Raw genomic sequence first — 26,411 nt, 5'->3', positions numbered from 1 at the left:
TAATTAATGAAGATAAAACACAGTTGCAATACGAGCGGCGGTGAATATTTCAAGCGTTGTCCGAGCTTATCTCTCGTCCCCGAGATCACAAGACCGCAAAATGTATTTGGGGGGTTGATCGTGGGGTTGAATAATTGACGGGGTGCGTACGTGTTCGCGTTAATTTGTTGTCGCAACTGAAAGGAAACAAAATAAATAATGTTCGTTCGGCTTCGATTTTGTTTATTTTGATCGGCCAAAAAAAAACGACGCCCGTAAAGGAGAACAACCCATCGACATCATCCGGAGCAGTCTCTGGAACTGCCTCGAAGTTAATAAAATAAATATTACTTTTTTATGGGGGCGTCAGAAAAACCAATCAATAGGTCCCCGAAATGGGATTAAAAACCGATGCAGCCACCAGGAGGACTTTTACCCAGAAAAAGGACTAAATTAAACGCTTTGTAACCGCTCGGAGAGTTACACAATGCAATCTAGTAGAAGGCTTGTCATTTTGACAAATATCCACCGAAAACAATCCACTTAAAGCGGTTTAAATCTGAAGCAAGACATTTATAACCTGGTTCCGATGTTTTGTTTAAAGTGGGATTAAAGCATAGACGTAAAAATAGGAGCTGTGCGAGAAATATCGCCCCGAGGGTTACCTTCTACCCCCGGTGACGAATCAATGGGGAAGCAATAATATGCAAAACTGGGGAGTCCCGCAATTCAAATCTAAATACCTTTCCACACGAACGTCATGTGGACGATTTAATCTGAATCCGGAGTGGTTTAATTCCGGAATTAAGAGCAATAATGTGAAAAATGTGACGGGGAAGGGGTGGCGGCGCGAGAGGGCGGTTTTTCGCCAGATAGTCTAATTCCGGGACTGCATAAATTTGTACAAATCTAATCACTATCGCGGATTTTTTTAGTCGGCAGGATTGAAAGTGACATTCGCAGGAAAAAAAGTGAAAGCAAATAAAGATCTCGAACTCCCGGGCCTACGAGTCGACGTATTTTAAAACTCCGTCGACGAGCTCCTCCTCCTTCGAGTGGGTACTTTATTACCGAATTCTAGTCAGCGGCAAGTTCGCTCGTGTACTTTCGAACAGTAATCCTCAGAATAAGTATTTTACAGGAGTTAAATGGGAGAAGGCGATATATCAACTTCGGGGGTTTTCCGTGCTTTGAAGTATTTGCAGCGCCACCGACCGCATTCACCGCTACTTCAAACCATCTTGCAGTTCTTGTTGGGAACGTTTCGATGGCCCATAATTCAGTCGGGTCCCCGTTGAAAAATTGATGCACTTGAGGTATTGTACTAGTTCATAAAACGCGTTAAATTTTAACGATCGACGATGAAATATTCATGATACCCGGCCGAATCTTAAGCAATCAAATCGCCCCCGCCGTCACCACCGAAGCAACAACTTAACGTAATGTTCTCGGCCCCGGAGGATTTCAATTAACGCCACGCCTCATTTATTAACCTCCAAAATTGCGGAATTGTACAAACAATAGATAAACTTTCGAGTGTAATTATTTAAACTTACTTTATGGCGTTGGTCGAGTCTAATGTATTTCTCCCTCACGAGTGTCTTAAAGCGGCACAATAGATATTCCGGGGTTTGAACTTCCGGTGCGTGACAACGCACGTCATGTGAAACAACCCGAACTGAGTGCCATTGGTCGTGCGGTTTTGGTGGGTGCGCCGGGTTAGTGTATTCTCTTCTGAGCTCTGCCAGAACCAAATGGCACAATAAAAAAAGTTTTTTCACCTTTAGCTCATAAGCCTACCGTTGTAAATTCATTTTTCGGTTATGACATTGTTTTTCACGACCGATTGCTTTAGGGCTTAACAAGATCAAACAATAGTCTGTCGCTTTTTGAATAAAATGTTATTAACTAATTCAATAGATACAACAGAAACCTTTTGTGGTATTTTTTTATGGCTAAGGGCAAACACCGAGTCACTTTACAATAATCACTTTATGAAAAAAGTTAAATTTGTAGAAATGTTTATTTATAAAACAACCCACCATAAAAAAAAACCTTGTTTTTAATCAATATTATGCGTCTAAAGTGGTAATTTTTTTGACATTTTATACATACGTCGGCCAAATAACTATTTTTAGTTAATTAATAACCAACAGATCGTTTGAGGACTTGTTTACGGAAAGCGTCACAACTGGCGACATTTCCCTTTTTGTGGAAACACCATTCGTGCCTCCAGTTCTCGCCACTCCTCACTCATTCGAATAAATCAAATCTAAAAAAATCGCCGTCTAACACGTTTCATAAAATCCATACAAATCCTTTGCCCCAGTGATATTATATACGATTGATAAATAATTCATGAGCGTAAATATTTTCAGTTTGTAATTTTTCGTCGGGAAAATATTTAAATAATTCGAGCCGGGGGCCTCGCAATTATTTCGCGATTTAAAACTTTTTAACCTTCACGAATCGACAGTGTTTCGTTTTTTTTTCTTTATATCTCTCTCTCCCTCTCTCGAATCATCCAATATTTATCGAGGAAAAAAAGCTGCCGGATCCGTAAGCTCGGGGGAACGCGGCGAGTGTCGCTTTCAGAATCCACTCTTTCGCCGGCTCGAGGATTTGTGTTTTCCGATACACACAATGCATTCCGTACATTGTCGGGGTACGTCGCGACGTTAAACTCCGGAAGTTTTATCTGCGCCGCCTCCGATAAGAGAAACCCGCGAAATGCTTTTCAGGTGTCATGCGACCGTTATGACGTCCGGTTCTGGGGAAGGGTGTCGAGTGTTATCGTGCTGATTACGGTTCAATGTTTGATCTGCCAACATCATCCGGGGGGGGCTCCGGGCGACGCCCGTACACGCATGCATACTGTATACGACACATCCGACCCGACAGCTGAATATCCCCTCGGATTTATTCCGTCGCATGTCCATATTTTGTGTGCGCCGTTTTGCAGCTTACCAACTCCGCATCCCGTAAAACTTCAACGGGAAAAAAATGGACCCCACAAAAACAAAGGACCAACTCTTCTAACCGTCACTCCTTTTTTCCCATTAGAGAAAATAAACTACTCATCGTTCCGTGTATTCAATTTTTGGCTGGTGTTCCTCAGAGGTCCGTACTCGATTCGTTTTTCTTCTTATAGTACACCTGTTCAGGCCGTTAGCCCTACCAGTGGTGGGGGTTTACCACCCCCCTAACACAAACCCTGAGTTGTCTGCACAGAAGTCTTTATTTTACCCATTTTTCGAAGCGCAAAAGATTCTGGTCCTTCGAGATATCGCGAACATGTTGGTCCTTCGAGCCGGATATCGCGATAACACCATTAAGTCTCGTCTCACCCTCGATGCAAGAACGACTCGATTTGTTCACTCCAAAGCTTGTGTTTATTTACTAGCTGACGGTTCAATTAAACGTCATCGTGAAAGAACTCGGAGCACTACGTGCTGCATGTGCAACGGTACCGACTCCGAGCCCAATAATTATTGTGTAAATGTGGTCTGTCTTATTACGGTTCTGTCTCGATGGTTTTTCTCCTAGAGAAGTTTCAGATGAGGGAAACAAAGTCGTCGACTCTTCGACTGTGTAATCGCTGAAGACACTTTCTATTATGAAGGCAGCTCATTGTTTGCAAGGGAGTTTGATATGTTGGATCTTAATAATAATCTTATTATTTTACTAATCACATTCGAAATGAATGACGTAGAACTTATTAGATTAAATCTACGAGATGAAAAGGATGACGTCTGACTGAAATGGCAAAAATTATACGCGGAGGTGGAATTCAACACCTTCCAAGAACACAGTCTCTCGAATTATCTGCATTTTTTCGTCGTCAACACTTCTGTTCTTATTTTCTGACTTTGGAAATTTGCGGCTTGCATTTAACAGTTTTTATTTTATTTTTCTTCGTTGCTGGTAACATTTGCACAACGAAAAAAGCATGATAAAAGACGTAGAGTACCGCCCATCGTACAGGGAACAAGGAACGGAGCGAAGTGGTAACAGTTAACAGTTTCCTGCATTTAAAATAAATCATGATATTGTAATAACAACATGCAGTCTATTTGCGTGTCCCGATTGCAACGCCAACTGCAACCCCTTTACACCAAAGTCCAAACACCGTAAACCCAAAACGACCTACCCGGTATAAGTAAAAAATAATAATAAAAAACTTCACCGAAAACAACCTCGAGCACTTTGAACTTACGTGTCCCTCGAGCTATTTATGTATTTTCTTTTCGTTGGGATGTATTTCTTTCGTGTTTCGCCAAAATATTTACGAATTTTATATTTCTATTTATACGAAATTATTTACAACCTGGCATCGGTGCGACACGCAACTACGTATTTGTCAAAGGCGGATTCCCGCTCGCGCTGGGACCAAATCCACATAATGTCGCCAAAATGGCAAAAACGATTGTCATTTTTCGGGCAAAATTTTATGGAAAATCTGTTTATGTGCATCGAATATGTTTTGACTATTCCAGTTATCGACCGGAAATGTCCGGAAATCGTTAAAAATGATGTACGCCGTCGTTGGCCGGCTGAAAGGGTGGCACTTTTCCAAGAGCGATTTCCACCCGGGTCCGAATTTCTAACCCTCGGAAAATTATCAAATCACAATTTCGCATCTAAATACGTGTTCGGCAGCCAGAAAATCCGGAAATTGGGTCAACTTTTGGCAAAACTGCCCCACCATCGATCGCCGATACCGAAAACGTTCGTACAAGCGTGTCTTCAGGAGGAAAAAAAATTGATTCGTCGAGGGCGTTTATTCAAAGCGGCCCGAATTAATCACTCCCCCAGCAGACCGCGATAAATCCGATCTAATTCAGAAAATGCAAAAAACTCGTTGTGGCAGTTTACATTATTCGTCGGCTCCCACCGTATTAAATTCGCGTGTAAAAACGCACGACCGGAAAGAACCTGATGAACTCTTTCGTAATTCCGGGATAAATTGTTGATTCGGAAGGGTTCCCGGCCGCAAGGGAGCCGACGTCGCTAAATAATGCAACGTCCTCATCCCGAAGTTTTTCCATTATGCCTCACCTCTTCGATGAAATAAATATGATTGGTTTATCGATGTTTTTTTTTCCGGTGGCACAATTAATTTCGAGGATCCGGAATATTAGGCCTTCGTTCTGAATAATGTAAAAAGCTAATGGACACTTTATCCCCTGTACAAGTTTTCTCTCTCTCGCTCCCCCTGTGTGTGTGTGTATGTCGCGGTACGTTCCGGTGCGTGAGGTGCGTGTTGTTGGCCGGGCGACCTTCCCTTATTCACATATAGATCGCCCTCGCATGTCCGAGGGGCTGCCGGCTCGCTTCGGTTTCATGGTCAATTTACTGGTCACCTAAGTGCTGCTCGTTGTAAAATTTATCACCAACGTAACGTATATACCCGAGCCCCCCTTTTCTGCGTTGTGGATTTTTATGTTGTGCTGTGGGGATCCGGCCTCCCCTTCTTCCGCTTTAATTGCCCGGAAAAGAAACATTCCCTTTTTACATAATTCTACGGATTTACACGTTAGGACGAAAAATCGCATCCTAAATGAAGGAGGTCTTCTAATCGAAAAATTTGATTTTTTATAATGGCTTCCCCTTAAAAAATATGGTTTCAGAAATGTGTCTCCAAACCTCTAATCGGAAATTCCTAGTCAACAAATTTGCTACGTAATATAGTTATTTGTGTATCAAGGCCATCTTTTTCGTCCGAGTCTTGAGTTTTCTGGCCGAGATTTGAAATAAAAGGCACTTTTTGGCAGAACTGCACATTAAATTTTTTAGGCTACCGCACAAACTACAAAGCAAAAGATATTACATATTAGAAAAATTGCGAATTTATTTTGTACTTAGCTTTTGCAAATAGATACATATTAGCAATGATTTATAGTATTTTTTTATCAGTTTGCCGACAAAATTAGAAATTTACTATTTGCAACACAATTACTTATTTACATAATTTATGGTGACAGGACAATTATCGGTTTTGCCGGTCTCGTTGTTAACTTACAGACCAACAGATGGGGCCACGGTTAGCGTCCGAAAAAGAGTTACTTTTCGTCCGCTTGTGAGTACATAAAATTATCATTTTCATTATGGGTGCCTAAAACCAATTTTGAATAAAATGTATTGCTGTAAGTACAGCGGGTTCTTTCTTCAGATCAGTAAAATTGTAAGAATTTTTGTTTTCTGCTCATTTTGCCTCTAATACCACTAAAAAAATAAAGGGATTCGTAATTATTATTACCTAACTAGAGAGAAGAGAAGAGAAGAAAGAAAAAAGCTTTACACGAAAAAATCACGACCTAAATTAAGCGAATTTTAACCGACGCTCGCCGCAAACCGGTCAGTTTGCGAAGAAATTGTTGACTCAAATTATCCCACTTTTAATTGGCACTCTGGGTACCGACGGTTTAATGAAAAACTCCCCCGGATGGCACTTTACTCGATTTTTATTGCCGCCTCACGCGGGCAATTTTTTGAGACGGAAAAAAAAGTGATCGAGTTTTTCACAGTGGACGAGTTTGTTTTATGACTTGGCTGAAAATCAACACTTTACAGTTCTAAATTTCATCCAATTTTTCTTTTTCCATCGATATGAAATCTTCTCTTTACTTTCTACCCAAGCAACGCCCTTGCGATAATTTTTAACTTCTCTTAATATTCACTCATTGGATTGAATTTTTTTATATTATATTTTTATATTCTCGATGTCTCGATGTACAAAGCTAAGAAATCAACATTATTAGAATTAATATATTATTAAAGGAAAATGCTTTTGACATTCAAAAATCTTTCATGAAAATTCAGCCAATCAGGTGGGTTTTATTATACATAAAAAAATATTTTTCATTTCCACTAAAAGCCGTCCAATCACCGAAAGCCCCACGTGAAACGTTTTCTGTGATTAAGCACGAATAAATACGTCGCATTTTCCAATTTGACGTCATGAATGGCTCAACCGTCGTTTGGACGTGTTACCGTGTTGAACTATGCATTATTTAAAATTTCTTTGTGTTAAATCGGCTACAAAATCCGCCTTTCCGACGAAATTGAAAACACAAATTCAGTCCAACATGCATGTGTGTTACAGTTTTCCGCGTTCTTTGACAGTGAGCGAAGCTTGTCGGTTTTTAATGGAATTTTTTAATACGTAACTGCAACAGTAGCAAAACATTTTGTTCGACAACAACGAAAAAAAAATTCAACCGCCGCCACACCATCGACAAAACACGCCGAACTTACCTAACGAAATTCTGTTTTGTTTCAGTCGGAGTGGAGGCGCTCTTAATGTGTCGGTAAGTTTTATTTTCGGTAATGAAAAGTTCATGTTTCCATTCCTTGAGCATTTTAAATGAATTTTTCATCTTTAGAAAACTTGCAATGCATTTCTTTTCATTAAACCAATTAGGAGAACGCCACGATGAATAATTATCCTTAATTAGGAGAATGGTCCTAATTTTTCCGTTCGAGGAATAGATTTTCGCGCGGCCCCGGCATCGCCCCCTACTCGTTTAATTCGCCGGGACTGCACCTCCATTAAATCAGAATTTTCAGTCGACTTTCAATATAATTCCCCAAATATGTTTCATACGGTATTACCATTTATCCGAGTTTTAGGGGCCATTCCGCCGGCGAAAATGCTCTCCGAACGCGTAAACGCTGATAACTTCGTGTGGAGAATATAAACGTTGATAAATCCGGGAGATAGGGGAACATCTGCAAAACGTCCGCGGAACAATTAGAAAAAAATATGGAACGCCACTAATTCTCGCCGTTCCGAAATCGTGAACGCGCCCCAAAAATTCAATCGCCTCGGGCGACACCTTGTTCCGCGACGGCGGCGTTTCCGGTTTGCGTCTCAGGCATTTTGCAATCTTGGGGCCTTTACGAGTCTCGTCTTATGATGGTGGAAATTCCATCCATGTCGGAATCACGGCGCGCTCCAACTCGTGTAATTACCCTAATGCGCCCACAGACATAAAACGCTTACATTGTAGCCGGAGCCGATGCCGGAGTTATGGTTCCGGCGACACCGGATCGAATCTCCAGGCGGCTGCGGCATGTCGGCCGGCCCCAAATCAAACCTCCAGGGGAGTCGAATTGCCGCAGGTCTAGGAGGTGGTTCCGGTGGTGAACACAGGTGAAGATGGTTACACGACCATCAAAAAAAGAATACATTTGGCAAAGTAGTGGTACTACCTTGGTACATAATAATAAGTTAAGTAGAGATTTTTGAAGCGTACCGCTCTGCGGCAAAAACACCTCTGGAGAGTTCCCCGTTCCGAAACAAGTGTGTTTGCGGGATTAGCAGGAAACGTCTGGATGCTCGCATGTGACGGCCGTCGCTGTCATGTCGCTTGACGCTCGCATTGATCTCGGGCGCGACGTAAAAGACTTCCATTTTGGTACAAATTGGGTTATATTTCTTTGGAATATGGCGGAATTTTGCGCACATTCAGTCAGATTTTTGGGCGAGACAACGTTACGACCGAGGGACGTATCGACGGGGACGCCTTTACGACGTCGCCGCGACCGTGTGGAATTAAAAAATGATGAGGTCCGAAATTGGAGTGCTGTTTTATTGTTTGAATAATGTATCAAGAATTTTTTTTCGTTCGTCATCGTCGCGCTATAAGTGAACTCATAAAATTTTCACGGCGATAAATGAGTATGAAAGCTTTGAGAAATTGCCGCGATTCGACGATAAAAGCTCCAGATTGGCATACGGTAAAAGGCGAAACAAAATTGATCGCCTGTAAAGGACTTATTTAAAAGTCAGACCCACTGCTGCTATGGGCGATTCGTTATCGATCTTTTCGACGCTTTCGTTACGTCAAATGAGAATAAAGTCGTAAAAAATCGTCGACGGATTTTCGACAAAAGTGAAAAATAGTACCGGCGTCGCAGTAAACTAAGTGATCTAGAAAATATGTAAAGATCTTGAACGACTACGTTGACGTCGGCGGAATCGTAATTTCCTTTCAACTAAATGGTCAAAAAATATTTTCAATGAACACGTCGCCTCACTCATGTCGACGATAACAAAACCGAGCAAAAACTAGTCTAGTCTTTAACTTTTTTGAACAGAATAAAGAAATTTCATAGTGTTTGGTTGGAATAAAGCACTAGCATGTTTTTGTATTTTTTATTTATTCTTAATGTCTGCGTTCCTCTGGACTAATAACATTTTCAATATCCCGAACGGCAGCTCTGGAAACATATTTTATTATTTATAATGACCGAAGCGACCCGACCCTTAGAAAGGGGTCTTCTGTTGCAAGACCAAAGCGAAGATGAGCAGTAATAAAGATTGACAAAAGTTACCACGTGACTTCTACAGAGTGATCGAAAAGAAAACAAATCAAGAGTTGTCTTACCTTGATCGTACGCTCATTTGTACTGGCTATGCACGATCGTATTATTGGTTGCCTATTCACCGCGTATTCCGGGATTATTGTTGTTTACATTTACAATTACGGTCAACGACTTTGCCGAAATCGAAAAGCTGTTTTCTAAGTTAACAACAGCATTTCAATTAAAAATATGCTTACCAGGGCGTCGCGTTTGGCAATAAACCTGGTAAATTACCCATTCTTACGAATGTAAAATGTAATTATAATTCCAATGTCTAAAATTCAGGAGGTATGATTTATTATAAAGTAGCGTGTAAGATCACAAATTGTCTACATCCATGCATTGAATGCTTATTTGCATAGAACTCCGCTACGACATGGCCGATCATTTGCAATGCTTGCTCTGATTTGTTTTCTTTTTGATCACCACCAAATTTAACATTTCAAAATACATATTCCAAAAATAGGATTTCTATTGGAAACAAGTTATAAGAAAAAATAATATGTAATTCATTTATTTAAAAAAAAAAATCAAAACCCGACTTGAAGTTGGCTACAAAATGTAGAAATGAACAAATCTGAGCTTTTTAAATGATTAATTGCTGTTTGGACTTCAGCACTTGACTACAGTAGTAGTGGTCCTCATAAAGCACAAATTACAAATTGTATCTGAAAGCCCGCTCTCGTTTTTTCCTTTTTTTTTTTTCATTTGCTATTTGAAACACACCGGAATGTGAATTTCGATAGAACTCGATGAAAAGAGGGCAAGTACGATGAACATCGATTCTCTGGTGATGTACTCGATGTTAATCTACAAATGATGCGTCAGACCTGAAGGAATAAAAGCTGATGGTGATGGCGAAACGCTTCAACTTAACTCTCTCTTATCTCCTACCCTCCAGAATAAAAACTTCAAGGTGAATTCTCACCACAGTAAACTTTTTATCGAACTGCCCTCGCGGCCAGCTTCCTCGCCGCCGCCCCCCGTCTCTCGCTAATTATTTTCCGGCTTCCCCACTATTTGTTTACTCCGAAATGAACATATTAGAAAGGGTGTTTCCTCTCGTCGTATTTCACGTGATCTGACGTGCAGCCCTGTCAGAGTCGATATTGCGGGCGAGCCGACGTCACGTCTTCGCAGCCTTAATGAAAACACGACCAACTTTAATATAAAGCAGGCGTTTAGATGTAACATTACCCTATTCCTGAAGACAAACAGCCATTCCGCAATACTGATGTCATCCATCCTGGTACCCGGACGGCTGTTTTTCACCGAGCATTTACGCAAATTGACTAACCGGATACCGTATAGAACGCGATCCGTCTTCCGGATGCTGCATTAAAATAATTAACTCCGGACAGTGTTGCGTCCGACTCGGTATGACACGGTTTTAACGTCGTCCGACTTATTAATTCTTTTCAAAAAAAAAATCTTGACAAATCCATAAAAACCAACCCCGACGGCATAAAACTGGCATTAAGTACCTCATATTTTTCCGTTTTTGAGTTAATCTATTTTCTATGCTCTCCTCTCGCTGACTTTGCGTGTCTGTCGTTATATCTATATCTGGAAATCCGGAGCTTTCGACGTGATTTATTTGGATTTTTTTAAACAACCGATTTCCTTCCGTCACCGTTGTCCTAAATGTGCCCGCCCGGATTAAATGTTCAAAACCCCCCCTGTGATCTGATTAGGTAAACTCGACAAGCCTTAATCGTTTATCAGATTGACGAATTCCAAACCATGATATCCACGTTTATTGCTCTGTGAGGTTCATTGCTCCGTACGTTGATGGTTGCATTGTTTCCGCAATTGCAACAAAGGGAATCTTATTTACTTTCGACAGTTTGCAAATATACTGTAACATTTGTAAAAACAGAAACAACAAACTTTATCGTTTACTAAGTTCACGCATCATCGACATGAGATCCGATCGTCTCCGTTCGCGACACAGGTGCGAATTTTCTGCTTCCGCCTCTGTGATTCGGAGAAGCAACATTGCGAAAGTTAACAATGTCCTTCGTTGACGTTCAGTTGCAATTTTGTTAATTGTAACCGGTCCACGATTCACCGTCGATGTTGAAAGTGATATTATTTTAACGCGGAAGCAGTGCACCATAATGTCGTTGTTTATTACCGCTGCAAGCTTTGGTGCTTCACACATCCAACAAAGGATAATGAAGACGTAAACTTTGTTTGTGCGAAATATTCGTCGAGAGACGTCGCCCTTGGAAAAAGCGGCATTTTCGTTGATAAACGTTTGATTAATAATGGGAGCGGCCCGACGTAAAAGGCAGTACAATGCACCAGGGAAAGTTATAAAATTTAAAGGGCGGCTGGTTTATTCAGTTTATCGGATATCATCAGGGCATGGAGTGAACGACTACATGGTAAATTGCTAAAACCACCGTATAATGAGATAGTAGACAAAAGCCTCCTGACACTGTTATTCATATAGTGTCATATTCTCGGCGCCCGCAGCGACCAATTAAAGCGTTGACGTCAAGACGCCGACGCCCGTGAAGACGCCATTCTCCCTTTTTAATCATACCAGGTGCTGCGGTTAACAAGCTGCACACCGGATCCTGAGACACTCCAGCTGAATAAATGACCGTCGACCGGAATTATTACCTTTTTAATTGCCAAGTCATATCGTCTCCTCCCGGATTGGCAGGATCGATACCGGAACGAAATTATCCAGTTCGTTGTTGCGATACGGTGAGGAATCAACAACGCATCTTCCTTCATTTGCGGTAGACGAACGCATCCAGTTAACAAAGGAACAAAGCCAGTCGGAAAAACTCCAGAATGCACATCTCAACATACATTCCTGCATATACACTACCGAATAGCTCGAATAATCCAGGAGGAACTCCCGCTTCCATTAAAAACTTGAAATTCGGGAGTGAAGTAAAATTTTCTCTCCGAGGGGAACATCCAGGATCTAATCTAATCTAGAGTCGCGAGGACAACTCAGTTTGAAATGAAAATCAGCTTAGTCTACAGTTTCATGCCACGTTTTCATGTTCTACCCCGTAATAATGAAAAGAAAACCAACCCCGAGCCAGTTTTGATTTTTTTTCCAAACATCTCCGACTCTCGCCAAACTTCATTTTTGCTTTTAATTACCCGAATAAATCTCGCCTTCTTTCAATATTTTTGCACTTGAGTAGTTTCCCCATGAAATTCATTATGAAATTTCTCTAAAATAATTGTTTAATGTCAAAACCAAGCGTCGTGCGGAATTTAATTTTGTCTTCGGGACTACAAAACAGGTATGATGAAGGTGTGTTTGAGCATTTTAATTCTTAATGCAAAACCTGACAAGTTAATTCGTTTTTTTCGTTCTTTGCTGCCGCACATTAAAGATAAATAAACTAAAATTCATTTGAAGCTGAACATCTCCAACTTCACCACAATAAAATGAGATTCACGGTAATTTCATTCGGAGTATTATGGTAAAATAAAATTTAATTTGGGTATTTTTAATAAAACGTTTTCATTTATGCAAAGCCTCGTTTTACTGTCGGCTAAATGTTGGAAGAAAATAATAAACCTAGAACAAGCAAGAGCTGCATAAACTCGACACCGTAAAATAGTCCGAGAAATAACATCTCGAACGTGCAACAAACATTCTTAAAAACACGATATTTGCCACAATAAAGCCGCGAATTAAACTTTCAAACTACCCAAGAACGAGAGAACGGTTTTATAAATTGTCGTTACATCGGAGCTTCGTTTAGTTGCGGTCGTTTATCTAATTTTATAAGCATTAAAATCCCACCTAGAACTTGTTACATGTTTTTGGACACCAAAATTTCCCCTGTGTAATAATAAATTAATAACAATTTTTTGCACGTCTGGACCGTTCGTGTTTCACATTTTACGTGTTGAAAAAAAAGAGTGCACGACAGAAGTGAAAACTTCTATGACGCTCATAAATGGTGATACTACTTGGAGGAATCAGGAACAAGGTATAAATATAATCAATACCATTTAAATCCAATGCTGTTTTAACCACCAAAAGTCTGTATTTTTCTATAGAAACTGCAAATACATCCGTTTTTAGAGGTAAACAGACTGGCAAAATTTATGAGGTTAGGTTTTGATGTTTAAGTTTTATTTTAGCTTTATTTTCATGACGATGGTTTGTTGTATTGAACAAGACACAAGTTTTCGTAGCAATGGGACTAGACAAGCATTTATAGACACTCTGTATTATGATAATTTGTCAATTTTGCGGTTCACATTTTGCTGCACAAATGTTTCCAATATATGAATTGTTGAGAATTACCTACTAAATCCTACATCCATTTGTGAACTTACAATACTGTCGTGTCTTTATCGTTTTTATATATGGCTATTCTTGCAGCTCTGCACTGAGGTCACTTAAATTTAGCAACACGATGAAAATTTAGAAGTGACAAGTGACGCAGAGTTTACTGTTTCTCGCTAGCTCCGCTAAACTCGACTCACGAGATTTTAGCTGCTGCGAACGATTTTAGCGTGATGCGAACGCGAACGATTTTAGCGTGTCGCACGAAACTAATTCACTGGACGGGAATAAAATGTGTGGTGCGCCTAAAGAAATTTTCACTTCAAAAAATTCAATTTAGATGCGGTCACCACTGAGGTGCTCACCGCATGAACCTAAGAGAAGACGACAGTTTCCATCTGCGGACGTCTTCCCTAATCCGAGAACAATTCGAGCTGACTCTGCCCCAAGTCGATATCGGTCCAATGAAATCCGTTAACGGTAGATACGTTCAATTAGCGTCGATCGCATATCGGTCGGAATTTGCCGTCGTCGTCGGCGACCCCTTTCGTCGCAAACCACCCCCGAGGGTGGCCTGGACAAAGTGATACCTAATGATGAATGCGACACGTCTGTCGAGCCCGTCGACATCCATGCAATTTTTGTATGTCTTGTTGCACGATCTGAAGGGTATTTGCGTCGACGGTCTCCCAGATCCTCTTGTTATTGATGTTGCATCTTTTTTATCATTTTGTCGTATTCACGGTGCGATTCTCCTTTGTATTTGAACGACGAAACAAACGGACTGTTTACGTTTATTAGCATCTTCCTTGTCGTATTATTTACGTTGGTAACCCTCTTAAACGAACTAAATAACAGAGATTCGTTTTTCGTTGCCGTGAAGCGGTCCGGTAATGTTATTAAAGCGGCTTTCCCAGTAATTGCTTTTCAATAAAACGTCAGAAGCAAACAGCAAATAACAAACACTTTAAGCAACGACTGTTCAAACGCTTCATACACAAATAAAAAAAAAATCTTTGATGTAGCGCTCGGAAAACGGGGCTAATTTATATTGTTTTTTCGATTATTCACTGTTCGGACTCGTTTCGATTTTATGCTCAAAGCAAATTAAACAATTATTGTTGCCGCGTTAACAGCACGGTGAAATATGGGATGATCGAGGCATAAACACTACTAGCCCTGCAAACGTTTCACTTCTCACTCTATCAAAATTATCGCCATGTTGGTTTTGGCTTTGATGAATTCTCTTTCAGTTCCTCGAATATCCAAAAAGAATGTTTCTAGTTTCGTTCTTCTGTTGACTTTGTTTTATAGTCTTCCAGTTTCAAAACTCCTGTATTGAAACTAAAATTAGCTTTTATAATTCTTCTACGTCTTGTCTTCTGGTCTTGTTTATTTTACTTAAAAAGGTTGCAGTTTAACATAACTACTGTTTTCTAAAAATCGTTGTAGGTCGTAAAATTTTATTGCATATTATGAACGATTAACGGGCACAATGGTAGGGTTTGAAAAGGTTGGGAAACGGCGCGTGCCATTTGCTGTAAAATGCAAATCTGCAAAATCTACAATACAACACTGCTTAAAATACTACCTGCTAGTGGTAAACTAGGATTTATAAGCCCCGCAAGATCTTTAACTTAAAGTATGTACCATAAAATTTTACGACCTACAACCAAATTGAGAAAACAGTAATTCTCATCTAGTTTCTAGATACCAACTTATCTCTTCTGTGAAATTCACCCTCAAGATCGTTTCTTCCACTTCTTCCAATCTTGCAAAAAGTGCTTCTAGATTGTCTAAATTGTCTTATGATTTATTATTTTGTGTGTCAAAACTAAAATTCTCTCTTCTCTTTTGGTCTTCTCTACTTTTTTCTTTTTTTTTTTCTGAGGAACAACTTTCAATTTTCTTCCAACACGTCGAAAGACAATTTTATTACGAAATATATATTTTTAATAGGTCTATATCACAGTGCCACAGGTTGAGGAGATAAATTCTTGAATTCGGAATCGACCGTCCCGTTTTACGTCCCCAGATTCGAACAGTCTGCAGTCCAGTCGGTTTTTCCACCGCATAAATCATCCCCCGTGCCCCGGGCCATCCCCAATTTTTACGCCCCTCTACCGGTGGGCATATGCGACGTAATAGAATTTATTTGGGCATGTGATAAATTTGTCGACGGTGAAACATTGCGCCGCTCAGAGATTTCCATCAAGAATAACAACATTTTTTACAACTCCCGCGAAACTCCCGCGACGCTAATAACGACATCCATAAAGCAGAGATTTGTCAGCTCCCGACTTAATTAATCAGCATAGTTGCATATGTCGGCGTCTTGACAGCGAGATTTGTTGTTACGGGACTTTCTAATGGCGAAAGTTTTTGGTGAGTTTTACGAGTCGACGGCGTTAACTCCAACGTGGCAAATAATTTCAACGATTTTTTTCTTCTCCCGACCGCTTGTTTATGTATCGACCTGTGGCGGTGATGGTGGCGGGGTACGTGACTGTTTCGGGACTGAATAATGCACAACGGGGGGTGCTTAGTTTTATCTTAATGCCGGTGATAATGTCGTCGTAATTTCTCTCGAGCTCGTGTTGACGTTTTTTTCGAAATGTCGAGCCAATAATGGAGAGGCGAACGATCGCTTATGGTGTTGTCCGCACATTTAGCCGTGTTCTTTATTTACCGTTTTCCCCCGTCGACCGTAATCCCATTAAATTTCTATTATTGGAGGTGTATCGAGGGTGAGCCGTTTTTAATCGACACGAGTCGCATGCTGGGTGCTTTTTAAGTTGGTTTTATGTAAATTTATGGTAACGCCCTTGTCATGTTCAAATTTGTCCATCGGTGGTTCGATAGGCCCGGCCAAATTTCCATAGATATAGGAGGCAGCCGCACTACAAGATAAACATTTTTGTTGGAAGATAAATGATGCGCCCGAAGAAATGCTTTCATGTTATTATCAAGGTTTCTGGGAGGGTGCGGGCCGGGTATTAAGCGAATTCATTATTCAACTAGGTAATGAAGCAATGCATTTTAATGAAACATTTTCGTCGGGCGACTTAATACGTTTCGAGAACTGTGTGTGCCCCCGTCGAAAATTTCCACGTCCTCCCCCGACCGCGAACGGGATGGATCCACCGCCGCCACCCTCATATTTCAATATAAAACTGTCAGACACCGAACGACGCACTGTATATTGACGCGCTTATTTTTCAACGTTGACAACTGGTAATGTGTTCCCCAAACTCGCAATGAATGCCTGTTTATATACGTTTCGTATATTTCAACGGTGAATTTATTCGAAATTATCAGTTTTTCCAACCCCCCAGGCCGTAACTCTTGACGTACGGCCGCGAATTAGTTCCAACTAACACGCGCCCCCCATCCGTTTTAATGCGATGCGGTTTTATTCAAAATAAAAAATTATGTACTTGCCGGAGATTTATTTTATAACCTGAGACTTTTAAGGCCTTTTACCGGATTATTTCGGGGTTTTACGGTCGTGTAACCGTATCAGCGTTTCGTCGACTGCGGAGGGCCCACTGTTTACTACTGCTTTCGTGTTAGGTGCCATAATAAAGATAGTATTCCTTAATGAAGCTAGTTCAGGAAAACTTTTTCCACACAAAGATTAAACACACATAAATCTACTGAGAATTTCCAAGGAGACACCGAAACGAGATTAATTTCATATCGTTTTGGAGGCGAACCCGCAATAATGACCCATCCAACGCAAACACGTTGACAAAAAAATACATATTTTAAAACTCGTAAACAACAAGCGCATAATTAACAACGTACATTACACAACTTAACCTAAGGTCAATTACTACAGTTTTTAATTATTACAGTCTCATCTCTTCACAGCCTCGCTTGTTGCAGTTTTCACACCCAAGAATTTTCCATTGAACTGAAAATTTTGTAGTTTCGCAACTGACAGATTTACTTTTTTTTAATCATATTTCGTCACTCTGTCAAAGATGTACAATTATCAATCATTTTTTTGTGTTTGGGACGCATTTTATACGGATGTTTCAGACAAAATAAATTCCAAAAATGTTTTTCTTGGGTTTATTTTTTACAATATTCCTTCAATTGGACCGTTCTGTCGTGCTGTTATTAAAAAAATCAAAATTTCAAATTTTTTCTCTCTTACTGACCCGACGTCATTATTAGCATGATCATTTCCGGTTTGATTAATAGGTAGCTTTGTTGCGTATTTACAGTTGGCCTCGCCGAATCGCAAAAACGGTGATTTCGTTAATAATTAAACCGTTGTGGATTTTTCTAAATGTCAGCGTTGTGGCGTGCAGCAATCCGAAAAATAAAAATCGTTTTCCGATTTTTAAAATAACAAACAACCCCCGACACGCTCGTTCGGGATTCCAGCTTTTCACCTCTCACATTTTAATTTCCACGCGTTACAAAAACTGATTCGGTAATTATGTGGGGGTTGTGAATAAAACATCAATTCCGACAACTGGAAACGGAGTTCCGTAATTTTTCGCCCCTTATAAATATGAATTAGTTTAGTAGTTGGCAATTAACAAAACGGATGTTTCTATACGCCGAACACCTCCCTCCCCCACGTTACAAATTTTTCCATTTTCACCGGAGTATATGAAAATTTTTCGGAAATTAATCCCGATGTCGGGGGCAGAGATGTCGTGTCGGCGACCAGACGTGCCATCATTCCGACGACAAACACGCCAATTTACAAAATGCTGTGCGGTTTTTTTTTACGGAAAAAAAATAACGCGTTCGCACAACAAAGGAAACGTGCTAATTTATTGCGTGAATTTCCCTCTTCGAGCATTTCCATCGCGGAAAGGGTGTTATTTCTTGATTGAAAAATGACTCCTGCGACATGTGCTCATAAACTCGACCACCCGATTTTGACAATTTGCATTTGAATTATGTCACGGTTCCGATGCTGGCTGTGCACGTTATTAGTGCTTTTTGTCTGCGGGGAAAGTTTTTATTGTGCTTTGAGACGGCGCGGCATTATAACCAAACTTTGCTAATAAATAAGTAACATTGTAGAACTCCGTATGGGGTATTGTGTTTTGGATTAATGTTAACATTTATTGCCGTTTAGTAAGCACCAAGGACTCGCAATAAACATCCAATCTAAACTTTACTCTTGTTTAACAATGATCCGTTTTTATCGGATCCGGGAAATATTTAATCTCAAATGTCCACAACAGACCAGCTTTTTGTCCCTTTCACAAATCCGTAAATTATTTATCTTTCCCTCCTCCACAAATGCACCCGTCATTCCTACTCGACTGCTGCAATAAAACATAAAGCTCTGTTGCTGCCGGAGTTGCATCGTTTTGTTGACACAGTCTCCGGAATTGAGACGTCTTCTTTGAAACGATGTGTGTCTCTCATGATCTTCAAGGATGTGACTGTATTGTTCGGTACCTCCGCGCCTCTCCGACATAATGTGACGCTTTCAGATCTGTCTCGAAGCCGCGGTTTTATCCAACTAGTCGGTTACCAAACTCTATTCGCGAAGATTTACGTCAGACTTGAATTGTTCGCAAATGTCGCAAAATACATGCTTCGGAGGAATTTCTTTGGATTTTCGCCACACCTCGTCATAGAGGCAAGTTTCATCACTATATCTGCCACCTTATTGCCAAAATAAGTTTGCATTTTGATGCGCAACAAACAACCTTCCAGATCCCAAGGTTATTATAAATGTTACTTGTTTGTGATTGATTTATAGTATACAGGGTGTATCTGAAATACGTGTGTTAATTTTAATCAGTGGAAGAACTCGCCAATTTATGAAACTTTTCTCTATAACATTTTAGGAATTTCGCAAAAGTTTTCCAAGATTTTTTGCCCCTCAATTTTTACCGATGTTAGGAAAAATGGTCGAAAAACAAAAGGTCGAAATTTTAAAAATGGTCGAAAGAACAAAAGGTCGAATTGCAAAATGTCGAAACTACTATTGATCGAAATGCAAAACGTCGAAAGGAAAAATGTCGAAAAAGAAAACATAAAATCAAAAGATCGAAAACAAAAGAAACAATATAATATAACAAGAACATAACGAAAATCATAATCATATATTATAAGCAACTTGCTCCAAATAATTAAATATATATTGAGCCGAATCTTCGAAATTATCCGCAAAACGTGAGACGACAGTTCTAAGTCTTGCATTTTTATCCTTGTACTTTTTTTTATTATTATTTTGTTCATTATATCCTGCAAGCTCTTGGTTAATCTTCATCTCTTGCAGGCTTTGCTCCTTAACAAGACCATCAATAAAGGCCCAAACAGATGGCTCTTTTGCTTGAAACGTTTTTCCCATGCTGCTGTGCCATCCCTCGACTACGTTGTTAGTCCTTTGCTGCCCATGGATGGTTCGTTCATAAAAATTCCATAAGGAATGTTCATACATTGGTGGCCGTCTTTCTTTTCTTTCCATCTTTCCTATCCACGTTTGCTCGAAATACTCTATTAGAGGTTTAATGTCAGTATAACACAAATCTTCGTTATCTAATAGGATGTCGAAAGCATTCGTGACATATTCAACAGGAACAAAAGCTAGGGCGATGAATAGCTTAATTTTATGTTGAAAATCTGGATCAGAATCATATTGTGTTTTCATTCCAACTAGTTGGATGCGTCGATAAATACATTGGCGATAATGAAAGTAGCATCCCTGTTTGATAGCTTTGGGGAAAAGTAGTTGGCACGCGTTAATTACAGCTTTTTCAAAATCGGTCATTATCAAATTTACCTCGATCTTTTCCATTATCTTTCTAATGTGTTCGAATATTTTCACATAAGTACTTTCGCGTTTGTCCGGCAACAAAGAGTAAATTAAAGGATAATATGCACCATTAATGTTGCCGTGGATGGTGAAAAGTTGGTAGAATAGTTTAGGAACGATTTTGAATGTGCCATCCATAAACCATTCTTGGCTTTTGATCAGGAAATCTAAATTACGCCTTGTAGCAAACATCAATATCCGGTCTTTGTCTTTCGAATCGAAGAGTAGAAATTGTTCTCCTTTATCTGTTTTTTGATACTTTTCCGTAACTATCACGTCTTCTAAACATTTCGGGATTGAAGTGCCGACGTGTTCTAAGCTTCTGACTTGGCGTATGGTTCGGCTGATATTACTGAACGACGAACATGACGTACTGGCTCCTTTGCTGAAGCTAGTGGACGCTCTGGAAAGCAACAAACGCGGAGGATCTTTGCTAGCTCTCGCTTGTTGTTTGATGGTGTTCATCATTTTTGTTACTTCAAATTTTTCGGGATTACCTTCGTGATTGTGTGTCTGCTTCAGACGTAGGTCTCCTAGTTTATCAATAACTCGACTCTTGCACTTTTTTTTGTATTGTTCACACTTCCAGTATGTTGTATCGTCGGTCTTTTTTTCTTGGATGTAAAAAAATCCGTCGGCGAACAATTTATTTTTGCCTTTCTGCCCGGCAATGTATTCGTATTTGTAAATTTTATCCATTTTAGAAAATTCTGCACTTTGTTTGACAGTGAAGTTTTAATAAATTACTTTTACTATGGTAAACAAAATATAGTATTGTTGTGCAAAATGGCACACTATTATGACAAATTTGAATGATTGCTTTTTATTAATTTTTATTTTTTAAATTATGTCGATTCCATCGATCATTATTTGTTCTTTCGACTTATTGTTTTTCGACCTTTTGATCTTTCGACTTTTTGTTTTTCGACCTTTTATTTTTCGACTTTTTGATCTTTCGATTTATTGATTTTCGACCATTTTGTTTTCGATTTTTTTTTTCGAGCTTATATTTTTCGACCTTTTTTCCTAACATCATTTTTACCAAACGAGTCGTTTTGTATGATGTACATTTTAAATTAATTTGCAACGCTTTTTTGTAAAAAAATTCAAATAGAAAAAACATTTCATTTAATAAGTTCTGCTACGTGTTAAAATTAACACATGCACCCTGTACAGACAGACTTGTCACTTTGCAATTTTCATTGTTTATCATTTTTCAAAAAAAAAAAGATTAACTATAAAGCCTCCAAAATCTGTCGAAGATGTTAAAAATTAAAGGATTTTTAAGGACCCCGTATGAACGTGTCATGTTTTTCCGCAACGAGAGAGTTAATTTTTTTAAAGTATTTATCTATCGCCTGCCATCGAGTGGAAACGAGTTACTACAACGGCGATTACGTCTCAATTTAGTAAAAAAAAAGGACACATTATGCCTGTGACACGCCATCGTAAAAACTTAATTAATCGATTTAATTTGGGGGCGACGCTGCAGCCAACGATCCCGGTGAAAGCGTCGGTTCTCCGCCTTCGAGCGTTATTTCCAGATAGGACAAGTGCGGACTGTCGCGAATGTTTTTAAGTGATTTATTATCATCTGCGGTCGTGTTCGATCAGGCCGAAGCGATCCTGCTCGCGGCCACTTGTTGAGAGTCCTTTCCCGCAACACACCGAATGATTCCGTTACGGCTGATTGACCAAGCCCGTTCCGGATGACGCTGCCCTTAATCGCGCTAATGCATCGTTTAATTTAACGGGGGGCAGTTCAGCCGGACGATTAACACTACTACAACCGTAATAATAATTAAAATCGATCTTTCCACCTTCGGAAACGTCGCCGTTTTATTGACCCTTTCGTCGACGAGTCGATCGCCTCGGTGAGGACCTTATTCCGCAGACAAATCGCCGCTCGTGTCCGACAAACGACCGTCCGGGGATTTATGGTTCCTTCTCGCCATCGGCGCCATATCGTTCACGTGATAACGTGCGATAACATCGCCAAGGTTGGATGCGACCCTGCCGCTTCTTCGCCCTTAACGCATCCTCTCCGGTGCCGATTACAGATTGTGAAGTGGGACGGACGGTTATCGCTTTTTCTGGAACGGGTTTTTTATGTGGTTTTGTTTATGACACGGGAATAACGAAATGGCAGGGGTGAGGAGCGAATTCCTATCTTCGACCTCGGACGATACACCCTTTGTTTAATAAAAATCTTTCCTTCGACCAACCGAAAATTTCACGTAAATGTAATGTTAGACCATTTAACGGCCGTTAATTTTTACATTTACCCTACCCAAATATTTACACGAATTATCTTAACATAAATAAACTGCAAAACTCTGTAAATAGTTTTTACTGCATTTTTAAAAAGTGGCGTAAACACTCAAAAAAATAAACACGGGACTATTTACAATATCTAACAGATTTTATGATCTCAGCATGTGCTTTAAACGTTGCAAATGATATGATTAGCAAAAATCTATATATAATTTTATAAAAAAAAATATATTGACTTAACGAGAAACCTTCAAAAAAATATCAACAATTCTCGTTTTGACATTCGACACTAAACTACAGATTTGTGTCGAACGGAGTTCCACAAGGATAATACTGTTGTCTCTCGCATTTGCTGCTTCGAGATTGACGGTTTCGTTTATGTATTTTGCGATAAAGAGATTAATGTTTGGTGTAATGTAAATCAAACAAAACTTCCTAAGCGTCTAAGGTTCGACAATTCTGTAGTAGTCTGAACTGACAATCTCGGTGAATCATTTGTGTTTCAAGAGAAATTTGATTTTCGGTTAATTCTAGAGACACGTTCTGTGACTTCCTTTAAGTGTAATTTACAAAATGTGACGGTCACCTAACGCAGGAAAAAGGTAAACAAAAACAGGAAAACAAAGACTATTTTACTTGAAATAATGTCATTTTAATGGTCGCTACGTGAAACGAAACTAAAAGCACTATTTTTTCATTCTACGTGAAGGTTTGGTCTCTGGAGATTGTTAAATAGAGTGACCTCATTACTTTTTACCCCATTTGTTGAGGTTCACTCGAGATCAGTAGGTAGCTCTAAAACCTTTTCATTTCTGAATATAAAAAATTTACGAAACACTAAAAACGTTAATTAAGACAAGAGACAATGCCGTCTTAGAGCCAAAGTAAAATGAAAATTACATTTGTAATTAGGGCAGTAAATAAAAAATAATCTTTACCAAAAAAAAGTGTCATAAAAAGATTATCCGAATGTGTAGCTTAGTTAAGATCTCTCTTATTTACTCTTGATTGTTCTGATATTGGTTAATGTTGACATCTTGATATTGAAAAGTGCTTTTACGAACAGAAATAGATATTGTTTGCACAAACAAAATTAAATATAGGCCGTTAATGATTTCTTCCGATAATTACAGTTTTTGTTTAAATCACGCCATATTGTTGAAATTTTAATTACTGTGCAAACTACCATTTAAGAACCACCCTTTGACCTGTTCGGGACAATTTGTATGTCGGTTGTTCACAAATCACGCTTAAAGGGTTAGTTTATTTAGGCGTCGAGTTTGATCCTGAACCCTGCCGTAAAATTAAATCGTGAGGTTCTTTTGTGGTGGTGGTGTCAAGAGTGGACGCCGCCACTCACCGATCTGTTTCTTCACTTCGTTCTTTTTATTATTTGGCATCAGATTGCGGTGAAGCCGAAAGCGCTAAAACTTTATACCTCAACCGTCACTCCGGAGAGAATAAGATTAAATTATATAAGGAAATATTTTCAGAAATTCTGAAATACTTTGTATACATCGTGATTATTCAAATGTGGAAAGTTTTAAAACTTGTAAAGTTTCCCCAAATTGTTGGAACTTGATTAATATTAAAGCTCCGTTTATGGAAATCGTACCGTTAAATGGTGGGATCTTTTTCATCCCTTGTACGTTTTAGGACGTATTTATATCGCCGTAAAAGGGCCGATAATAAAACGTTTTGTTGCATTTTAGACAGTCGTGTCATCTGTTCGAGAGCTTTATTACACGAGTAAAACCTTGAAGGGGCATCCGTTCGATTTTACGGCCCCACGAACTGACTTAATCCGGCCGGTCGAAATGCACTGAGGAGCGGGGGCGGTGGTCAACGCATCCCCACCACCGATAACAACAGCAACGCCAGTAGGTGTTATTATCTCACGTTGCAGTCACTTCTTACCGTGGATTACCCGGAACAATCCGGAGCAACGCGTAATTTATTGCCATATCCCGAATGCTCGAACCCCGTGCAACTTTCATCCTCTTAACGTCAGCACTGGCACGTTTCACCCAACCAAGAGGAAGAGATTTCCCACTCAGTCCGTGGAACCTCCTTGCGGCGAATGCATCTTTCGCAATTATCCCCGACAGCGCCGTTAATTGTAACGTAAGATTGTTGTTAATTCACTGTCGGAGGTGGTTCGTTTGTAATCGAGGTCTTACTGGGGGCAAATGTGTGTGCGTCTCGCCGTCCCGAACTGATTCTATTATGCTCGCCATGAGCGCCAAGTTAAACTTTAATATCCGACGAAGAAAAGCCGTCGAGGACGGCCGCCCTGCGTATTTTTAACGTGCTTTCAGCTCCTTTTGTTTCTCTCCACCTTTGTAAACTCGCCCTCCTCTTTGAGTGTCGACTGCACCGGCTAAAAAGGTAAAACGTTCCCTCTTTTCAGAGTCCGCTTATTGGCCCCGGGCTCCCTCTTGTTTGCACATATTTTAAGCCGATTCAGCTCTATTAGCACACGGCTTCGAATAGACCAGAAAATATGACCGAAAAAGGGATGACCGACCGCCAACCGCCCCCCCGTCCTCGTCACGATTAAAATTTTAATATTAGCTTTTAAACCGCACCACCGCACGGTTTACTACCACACCACAAATAACGTTTTTTCGACGTTGATTTTGAGAGCGGTCCTCGCATTTCGACTGCCCATCATTGTGATTGTCACTCCGCCAAAAATTTATCATCATCTGACCTGACGTGCGATTTTCTAATGCATCCATCCACTGTACTAACCCGGTTTTCCGACTTACACCATGTGTTGCCATTAATCCTGTACGACCCTTCAAAGAAACGCTTTCCCGAACCCGTAACCGCTTCGCCACTGAAATTAACACTTCGCCCAAAGTTATGTTTATCTGATGAATGAAGGGGTGAATTCGGATTCGGTGGCGAGGAAAATATTTCGTCGTGGTCCCGACACCGTGACCTGAAATATCGGCCTCGTGTTTGTCCCGACCGTAAAAATGTTAGAAAATGAAGTGTGTTCGTTGCGAATTTATCCATCCCACTTGCTCAGGCACCTCTTCCTGCACTCGGGCAAATTGCAGTTGCTATCTTATCTCCTGGAAGCACTCGGTATTGCCCGCGATAATTGCAACAGAGAAAATATTAGCTGTTTGTGCGCACTTACATCGACTTCTGCTTCTTGTATTCGAGCCGAGCGTAATTTTAATGCTAGCTTTTGTACTAATGCCACAAAATACACTAATTACTTGTTAATTCACTCTAGCTTTGAAATACGTACGCCGAATGCACTGCCAAGCGCATTAGTGGTTTTCGATAGCCGACTGCACTGATGTCATTAACATTTTCTAACAGAAATTCGAAAATTTTAGGACCGCAGATAAAATTTCGTTGCCCAAAAAAATCCATTTTGCATTTGTCGTGTAGCCTCGAAGGACTTTTTCTCAAAAGCCAAAACACAATTTTTTACGACGCCAGCAGCTCCCATCTAAGAAAAATCCTTAGTTTACTTTAGCTACTTGTGGAATTTTCGGGTTTTTTCTGACCAGACACCCTTAGGGCGTCCTCCTACATCGTTTCCCACCACTCAAACCTTGTGCAAATGCCCTTGTTTTTCTCTCTTGTTGTGTTTCAAGGTCGCATCAATGTCTAGTATGTATCGCGCGTTCAAATGAAATCCTGGGCTGGGAAGGCGTTGGAAACCGTCAATTGTTGTGCTTTTTTAAAGCG

The 26,411-nt window shown here is 40.0% G+C and overlaps 1 protein-coding gene and 1 long non-coding RNA gene across 7 annotated transcripts in view; one reads left to right on the top strand and one right to left on the bottom strand.

Annotated features, from left to right (window-relative positions):
- LOC138132998 (uncharacterized) overlaps nt 1–26,411 on the bottom strand; it is a 122,924-nt gene that overhangs the window by 70,685 nt on the left and 25,828 nt on the right. The window lies entirely within an intron of this gene.
- The window catches only part of kek5 (kekkon 5), a 175,287-nt gene that overhangs the window by 126,467 nt on the left and 22,409 nt on the right, over nt 1–26,411 (top strand). For 3 of the 6 annotated variants that reach the window (XM_069050752.1, XM_069050750.1, XM_069050758.1), the window contains one exon: nt 7,262–7,289. The exons of 2 other annotated variants lie outside the window; for them this stretch is intronic. The gene's annotated coding sequence lies outside the window, so the exon portion shown is untranslated. Of the gene's footprint in view, nt 1–7,261; nt 7,290–23,160; nt 23,300–26,411 lie in introns of those variants that run through there. One more of the 6 variants, XM_069050755.1, reaches the window with a different exon arrangement.

Source organism: Tenebrio molitor, chromosome 6 (genome assembly GCF_963966145.1).
Source record: "Tenebrio molitor chromosome 6, icTenMoli1.1, whole genome shotgun sequence".
In the NCBI taxonomy this organism is placed as follows: domain Eukaryota; kingdom Metazoa; phylum Arthropoda; class Insecta; order Coleoptera; family Tenebrionidae; genus Tenebrio; species Tenebrio molitor.
The sequence above is the reverse complement of the archived record's forward strand: the minus strand, read 5'-3'. Positions and strand labels throughout refer to the sequence as shown.